We start from the raw sequence: 8,730 nt of genomic DNA on the forward strand, positions 1-8,730 counted from the left end.
TATTGTTTAATATTTAGTTTCAAAGCAAAATCAGTCAAGATACCATGAATAATGAAATGTTTAAAGCTGTCTTTATTTAAAATTATCAGAAATTATCTTATCTTGAAATCCTTGACTTCAAGTATTAATTTGTCAAAAATAGATTTTTTCCTTATTCCTTAATTAAAATTGCTGAAGTTTAAATGACCTAGTGGGAAATTCTCCCCCACAAATGTATTTAAAAGATCACATTCTGGTTAAAAATGTTTAGCGGCTGAGTTGTCAATAGGAGACACTTTGTGCCCACCGATAGTGCCGGAGTGGATTAGGTGCTGGGGTGGGAGTGGGGCCTGTTGAAAAATCAGGCAGCGATCCAGCTCACTGGATCTTCATCTATTTTGTGCCGGGTGTGACTTTCCAGTTGGAACATATGACTGGCCTTAGGAGCTTGCGCTGAAAATAGCTTCATTTTAATATCTCAGTGTACTGAAATATATTAACATGCATTACAGGGAATGTGCTGTGCCTTGAGTTTGTCCGTAAAAAATGAACAGATTTATAAGGTGTGCCTATAATTGACTTCACCATGACCATTGATGCAGTGGCCACAAAGACATTGGAGGCACCCACAAGGAACATCACAGGCATCAGCCACTTTATTTGTTTAGCTTTCAGAAAACTGATGATTTCTTTTCTGCACAGTAAAAGAATGACAGGAATATAGAACATGACTAGTTTTATTTAGATGTACAGTTCAATTTGTGTATACGGTTAATGTGCTTGCCTTTCATAGTTGCTGCTTGTGAGCCATGCAATTCTCCTCTCCATTGGTTATGAATATACTAAGTGCTCCCCGAGTTAAGGAAATAGCACTTGTGGTGTCTGCATAGCCAATTGGGGAACTGCAGGGGATGCAGAAGGTCCACCACTTGTCTCTAGAACTAACCTTGGTGAGACTGCATCTGTGCCAGGGATATCATTTGGTGTATTCGCTGTGGGCTCAACACTATCAGAATCAGCACCAGTTATTTGTGCAGAGCTATGTGATGGCACGGAACTACGGCTGACTTGAATGCCAACCGGCTGCTCCTGTGCTACTCCACACTTGCCACTACTTGAGGGTATCTCCTCCTGATGCCCATCAATTTGTGTGTGTGCATAGAACAGTGGGCATATAGAAAATCTTTGAATCTCTTCTTCATGGTTATTTAAACAACTCACCAAGCGAGTTGAAGCTGGTCGTGACTGCGACTTGAAGTTTACATTGCCCATCCTCCATAACAACATGGGGAGGATTCATGAGTAATGCCTCTGCTGGAGATACCACAGTGTATGACAAATCACAATACAACAACAGCAACTTGTATTTATATAGCACCTTTAACGTAATGAAACATCCCAAGACGCTTCACAGGAGCATTATGCGATAAAGATTTGACACCGAGCCGCATAAGTAGAAAAAGCTTGGTCAAAGAGGTATGTTTTCAGGAGTGACTTGAAGGAGGAAAGAGAGGTAGAGAGGTGGAGAGGTTTAGGCAGGGAGTTCCAGAGCAGACAATTGATGCCGCGTGTTTCTTACTGCACAGACCATGTTCCACTAATATGTACAAGAATGCAAGTATCTGCTCAATATGGTTGCTGCTGTACCAGCTGCCATTGAAAAGCAGGTATGTATTCTTATACACTTCGAGGGGACCTTAGCGTACTGCATCTCCACCTTGTATCTGCAAGCCCCTCATCACCGCTACTTCCCTTTTCTAACATGCTTAGTATGTCGTCCGAAGCTTCCTCTTCCCCAACGATTCCCGTGGTGCATATCATGGCTGGTGCCTGATTCAAGTGATGGTGGAGATGGATAGTGGTCAGGTGATTGGTCCTCTTTAGGTTTACCTGGCGGACCATTCTTCGTGTTCTGTGAAGAGAATAGATTACACATGGTGGTAGCAGTCCAGAAGCATTCTTATTCATGTGGGTACAATATTGACATCAGATGCAACTGTGCACAATTAGTGTCTATGAGCAAATTAACTGAAGATATCATGTAAATCATAGAATATTTAATTACTGTGGTTATATTCCAGTACACCAGCCCCAATTTCCACACTTCTAGCATCTTTCAGACTCTCACTCCTGAATAAAGCAACTGTGACATTATAGTGTGATTTGTTTCGTGTGTGGGGCTAAAGTATCTGCTGAATGCTGTGCCTTCCTGTTCTAAGAGAAGTTAGGATGGAAGCAAAGGCGATTTGACAATTGAAATTCCTTCCCACAGTATTTTCTCCTTTGTATCATCCCATGCATAATCCTACTATTTTCATTTCTAATAGTTTAGCTGCTACATCTTTGTGCAGTGATTTTTGCTTCTGTCTACTGCAACGACTGTTTTTCTTCATGCCCATAAATGTCCAGTGCTGCTACTTGCTGTAATATTGATCTCTTTTTTTATTAAGTTATACAACTTCATCTGAACCTCCAATCGGATCCTCCAAGTAGCTGAGACTGTGCTGACACTTCCAGTGACATATTGCCATACTCAGCATTTCCTTTTCATAGTTAGGGACCATCATCCCCAACAAAAATATGCTTGCATTTCTCCATAACAGAAGGCATGAGCAAACACAAGGGGAATTTTTAACTCTCCCCACCTGACTGAAACTGGGTGTGGGGGCGGGGGGCAGTTGCGGGGAGGGGTGGAAGGCATTTAAAATAGAGCGGGAGACAAACCCGCTGATTTCCCGCCTCGATCCCGTCGACAACAATTTTAAATTGCAGACTCCAAGGACACCTGCCTGAAGCCGGAGGGGTCCTTCTTTAAATATGCATGTCGGCACCCGATGATGTCACCAGGACCCTACTGCCATTTTAACACTGGGTGTGGAAGCGACTGCGGCTCTTCCACCAGGCAAGAAGCCGATCACCAAGAGAAGAGGCCCATCGAGGTAAGTGTATTTAGTTCCTTTTTTGTGGGGCCCGAAGGGGCAGGAGCAAAAACAAGTGTAGGCCTCACCTGCTCTGGTTTCTTCTCGCGAAGTTCCTCTTACAACCTTCCCAAACCGCTCACCGCCTCGGAAATCCTGTCGCCCCCGTCCCCACACTCGCTTTGTGGCCAGCAACCTTTGGGCCACCCGATTTTAAAGGCTGGGCAGCCGTTTCATTCTCAAAGTCTACCAGGGAGACATTAATGAGGCCCAGATGTTAAACTGGGCTGGGCTTCCCGCTGCCTCTCATGGATACACCTACCGCTCGCTAGGCCGCTTTCCTGCCCGGGAATTTAAAATTCCTCCCAGGCCTCATCATTAAATCAGGCACTCAACCATTTTCCACAGCTGGATTAATGAACTTTTCAATGTTTATCCAGGATATGGGGCTTGTTAGTTGCTTAAGGAGCATTAAAGGATCATTACAGCAGGTTTATCCTGATTGGCTGATTGTTTTTCCATTACTGTTAATAAAACCTCTTTCTCAGGAGGCGCACATTTCGAAGCCGTGTATTGCTGTGATTTAAAAGTTACATCTCTAACTTCTTCCAGTTCTGATGAAGGGTCATCGACCTGTAACGTTAGTTCTGTTTCTCTCTCTATGGATGCTGCCTGTCCTGCTGAGTGTTTCCAGCATTTTCTGCTTTTATTTCAGATTTCCAGCAGTATTTTGCTCTTGTTAAAGTATATTAGCAGCTCTTTTACTGGTCTCGTTTCAAATCAAATTCCAGGCCGATCAATATAAAAGGCCCTATGGATTATTTTTTTAAATTTACCATTACTCCTCTGTGGAGATTCTACAAAAAACCTGAGCAAACATGAACATGTTCAAAGCGCGTTATGTCAAGTCGGTTTCCGTTCGCAGTTATTTAGCAGAACATTATGAACATAATGAAACCTATTAACGTTGTTACAAACACATCATCTGTTATGCAAATGTGATCGGTTGAGGCATCCACTCAGTAAGGTGCTGGGAATGTCGTTAAGAAGCTCTTGATTTATGAAGCAAGGATGGTCAAAAGTCAGCAGAAAAAAATGGAAATGAAATCTGTGTTTTTTTGCTGATTTCAATTCTTCTTGACTCTGAAAGATACGATGTACATGTGGGAGCTCTGATTAATTGTCCCTAAAAATCAGCAGCACTGCGGTGCCACTGCAATATTCTTTTCAGTACTTCTGTAACTCAGCTCGTGGATGAAAAGTCTTCAATCTTTTGAATAGTCTTGAAGTAATCCATAGATTACCTACTTTCAATTAAAATGAAACAATGCGCTGCCTCATTCTTCGCTGCACACAATCCAATTTTTCCAACCGGCAAAACTGCAGGAGACCCACCATTCCCTCTAGAGATCATAATGTCTAAGTCCTCCCTTGTTATTCTGTGTCATTAGAACATATGAATTAGGAGCAGGAGTAGGCCATTCGGCCCTTCGAGCCTGCTCCGCCATTCAATGAGATCATGACTGATCTACCTCAACTCTACTTTCCTGCACTATCCCCGTGTCTCTTGATTCCCTTAGTATCCAAAAATCTATCGATCTCTGTCTCGAGTATACTCAACGTCTGAGCCTCCACATCCCTCTGGGGTAGAGAATTCCAAAGATTCACCACCCTTAGAGTGAAGAAATTTCTCCTCATCTCAGTCCTAAATAGCTGACCCCCTATTCTGAGTCTGTGACCCCAGTCAGGGGAGATATCCTCCCTGCATCTACCCTGTCAAACCCTGTAAGAATTTTGTATGTTTCAATGAGATCACCTCTCATTCTTCTAAACTCTAATGCTGTTTAGAGGTATCAAAATCTTGTGTAGAACTTGGTCATGTGACATTATCACGTTCCACCGCGATGATGTCACACTAGATTAATTAAAACAGAGGTCATGTATGCAAATCCCATCCCGGTAAATTGTGAAATTGAATTCAATATACAGTACTTGGTGATTTATGGTCCGGCACCAGAAAAGATTGATTGTGAAAGCTGTCAGAATGTCATAAAAAGCCAACTGGTTCACTAATGTCTTTCAGGGAAAGGAACCTGCCTCTTCTACCCAGTCCGGATTATGTTTGATTCCAGTCCTACTCTTTGTGATTGACTCAATGTCCTCTGACGTAGCCTAGCAAACAAGTCAGTTGTCAGGGCAACTAAGCATGGGCAATAAATGCTGCCTTACCAGCATTGCCCTCATCCTGAAAACAACAAAACATTGAATGGAGATCTCTGATGCCTACTTTCAGGAGTACCTGAGGGAACTGGAGTTAGGCCTTGCACCTGGGATCTCCGTCTATCTGATGGTCTGAGGGAGACCAGAAAGCTAAGTACTGCCTTCTGTTGCAGCCATCCAATGGATCTTTGGGCCGGGAGGCTTTTGGCTGTGGGGGGAAATCCAACAGCTGTGCCTGTCTTCCCCCCCACCCCCCGCTGCCCACCCCCACACACCCCCATCCCCAATTCCCAGCGCAAGGCTCAATTTAGCACTAATGGTATGATAGCATGGGTTTGCATGTTATGGTACCTTGTCACATCTCTCAAGACGTCTTAAAGCACTCCTCAATTAATAACTTTGAAATTCAATCACTGTTGCTATGTAGCATGGTGACCATTTTACACAGCATGGTCTTACAAACAGTAACACAATGAGAGACCAGTTAATCTTTTTTAGGGGATCTGGTATCAAAGAGAGAAGTTTTGTGCAGGACACCAGAAGAGCTCACTGCTCTACATCATACAGTGAGATCTGAACTTTAACCTGACCACCTGAACAGAAGGCAGGGCCTATATTCGATATCTAATCTAAAAGGATGGCACCTCCAGCAGTGTAGCTGTCCCTCAGCACTGCAGTGAAGTGCCAGCCGAGATTAGTAGCATAGCATTTACCACTTGTTGCATCAAATTAAAATGTTAAGCATGCATTTCATTTGTGTGCAGTCGCACAGTTTTGTTGTGTATGTATTGAATTGTGAAGCAAAAATAAAATCCCTATTTTATGAAGCAGTATGCTATAGGAAGGTTGTATCTGCAGCTAAGGTTTTTTGAAGAAAAGCTGCAGTTTAACTATTTGAAATAATCACCAAGAGACCAGAGGATGAAAACTATTGGCTTCACAACACAAGGTAACCTGGGATAGTCTTACCTGCTGGTGCCAGCAGTATTAGCTGAATGTCTTGCACAGCAAGTCTGAGACTACAGCAAGCAACGATGTTTAAAGCAACATTGAACTGAAATAAAATGTGTTATTGTGACAATTTACTGACCTCTCAGGGGCAGCCCTTTAACATCTGCCTTGTCATCCAGTTGTGGATCAGGACGGTGTTTAGTACTATACTAGAGACTGTTGAGGAACTGAAATGTATTCCCATGCCTGTACCCACTCAGGAACCATGTAAACAACGATGTTACCTGTAGGACGGATGCAAAATACTGCGGATGCAGGAAATCTGTTGCCTGCAGTTCTGCTCTGTAACCGTGCTATATGCCGACAGTGCACATCAAGGGGAGTAGTCCTCTAACCTTTAAATTTCAAACAAAAGGTGATGTAAATATCACACTGTTATTTTCATCGCAACATCTACTTTCATTTTTTTGAGTTCGTACAGGACACCCTGATAAAATTGTGAATTGAAGCTGAAACATTTGGCCAATGTTCACTTTGTACAGAAATAATGTTTTACCCCTTGAGGCTTTAACTTATGACAAATAGGTTGCTGCATAAATAACTGATTTCGGAGAAATTTAGTGAAGTATAAATGAGTTCTGGGCCAATCTTTTTAAAGAGATTAAAGGTCACTCGTGTCTCGTTTCTATGTTCGAAACGAATTTCTTGATCCTTGGCCGTTTTAGGAGATGCCAATTTTTTTTTGGCCGTGAGGTAGTTGAACGTCTGTGCTTGTGACAGGAACAGTGAATGTATACTCATAATGAATCTGCCCCGTAGCTCTCGCCTGACCCCAGTGACTGTGTTTTGTGCAAAAATCCCAGTGTAGCCTGATGAGCAAAATGAAAGTAATTAAGGGGAAGCTGCAGCAATGGATGCACTGAGACAGAGACAATCACCCAAATTATTGAATTATCAGAGTCTGAAATCACAGCACACAGGAAAGGGGACAGTTGTGCACTCTGATAGAATCCTCAGGGGGCTTAGCGCTGACCATCCTGATAACAGCGCTGACAATTAGAATAAGCAGGGGAGCTGCACCGAGGTTCGAGATCAGTTCATATCCAGTAATTGGGTATTTGTACCTGTGCTATAGCAATTATCAGATGTGATGAGGCTGAAAGGGTGAGGATTTAGTTCAGTGTCAAACCTGCTGTACTATATTACACTGGATTAATCAGGATCAGGGCTTGATGAGGCTGCAAGGATGAGAGTTTAACCAAATCATCAATCCTGATAAATAATCTGCAGTGTTGTATTGCATTATATCTCTGTATGAAGACAGTGATCAGGGGGAGGATATAGCTGAAAGGGTAAGGCTTTAACCACAGCCACTGATATTATGCTACAAATAGGTTAGAAGAAAATATAGACAGGACAATTAGCCTAAATTTACATTTGCACTGTTTTGCCTTTCTCTGGTCTCATTGCTAAAACTTCCGAGTATTCCATGAAGAAGCACATGGAACAGACCTGTTACTGACTCAGTGCCTGTGTCAGTACAGGGCTTGAACTGCTACTGATGTCATTATATGTGCCTGTACATTGTGACTTAAAACGAGGACAATATACAGCTACTTGCCCGTCTTGTGAAATACAGTTACATCCATACCAGAACTTGTATTTAGTACTAATCTCGAAATTAAAATACCCATTTTCTCATAGCTAGGATTAAAATACATAAAAAGGCATAATCGTGTGGATTTGTTGCTGACAGTTTGCAAACACAGCCGCAGTGGGCTGATAGAAAGGGATACTGAGGTTGTAACTGGGTTTCTATTTCTCTTCATCTCACTTCTGTTTTCCTGCTCAGGTGAGTAGAGGCCCCTTGCTCTACCTGTCAGATTCGTGCAAAATAATGAACGTAAATATCATTATGTTAATATGGAGGTAGAGAGAGTTATAGATCTGGTATAAGGGATGGGAGCAGCCAGGAATTAGAACAGCTTAATGGGCCCTGAATAAAAAGATAGTCCTAATGACAAGCTGGCTGACAGTCCTAATTAATAAAAGTTATAAAATCTGCTGTCAAGAGGCAAACAGTCAGACACAAAGGAATTATAAAACTCCTCGAGTAGAAACAGGAGCTCAGTAAAGATCTGCCTGTGTACGGGGACCAGAAGGTAACATTACCCCAGATAATTTCTTTGTTAAGCTCTTATTAAAAATGAAGTAAAATAAGATAAATCAAAATGTCATTATAATGTAATTTTAATCAGAAGTACCTTCAGCACTTGAAGCCCTGTTTCCGTCAAATCTCCTTTAACATGTTTTAAAATGTTGTCTTCGATTGGGAGATTGAGAAATTTGCACCAGGAATAACTTCTTCTAGGTCAGATGTTGCACAGCTTAAATGTTGGGGAACATTCTCTGCACTTGACCTCAACAAGATGATAACATTTCCCTCACAAGCAATCGTTGTGGCCTCTCTGATTGAAACTGTCAATTTATTGCCAAATGATGGACCGTTCTGTGCCAGGAACTCTGTTGAAATTGTCCAACCTCATTCCAGTTAGCAGAGCACTCTTACAGACATTAGAGGAAGAGGAAACTATCAGCTTGAGCTGCTTACAAAGCCAGATCCAGAGCTGAAAGAACTGTGTTCTAACCTGCTGCAGCTTCT

General features: G+C 42.2%; 1 long non-coding RNA gene across 1 annotated transcript; it reads right to left on the reverse strand.

Moving 5' to 3' along the window:
- Positions 1 to 620: 620 nt before the first annotated feature.
- Positions 621 to 8,506, reverse strand: LOC139227134 (uncharacterized). The gene is made up of 3 exons (XR_011587390.1): positions 8,333 to 8,506; positions 6,353 to 6,463; positions 621 to 1,891 (listed from the first exon to the last, which is right to left on the reverse strand). It is a non-coding gene; the product is annotated as an uncharacterized lncRNA (long non-coding RNA).
- Between the last annotated feature and the right edge of the window lie 224 nt (positions 8,507 to 8,730).

This window comes from Pristiophorus japonicus, chromosome 16, assembly GCF_044704955.1.
Source record: "Pristiophorus japonicus isolate sPriJap1 chromosome 16, sPriJap1.hap1, whole genome shotgun sequence".
Taxonomy (NCBI): Eukaryota; Metazoa; Chordata; class Chondrichthyes; family Pristiophoridae; genus Pristiophorus; species Pristiophorus japonicus.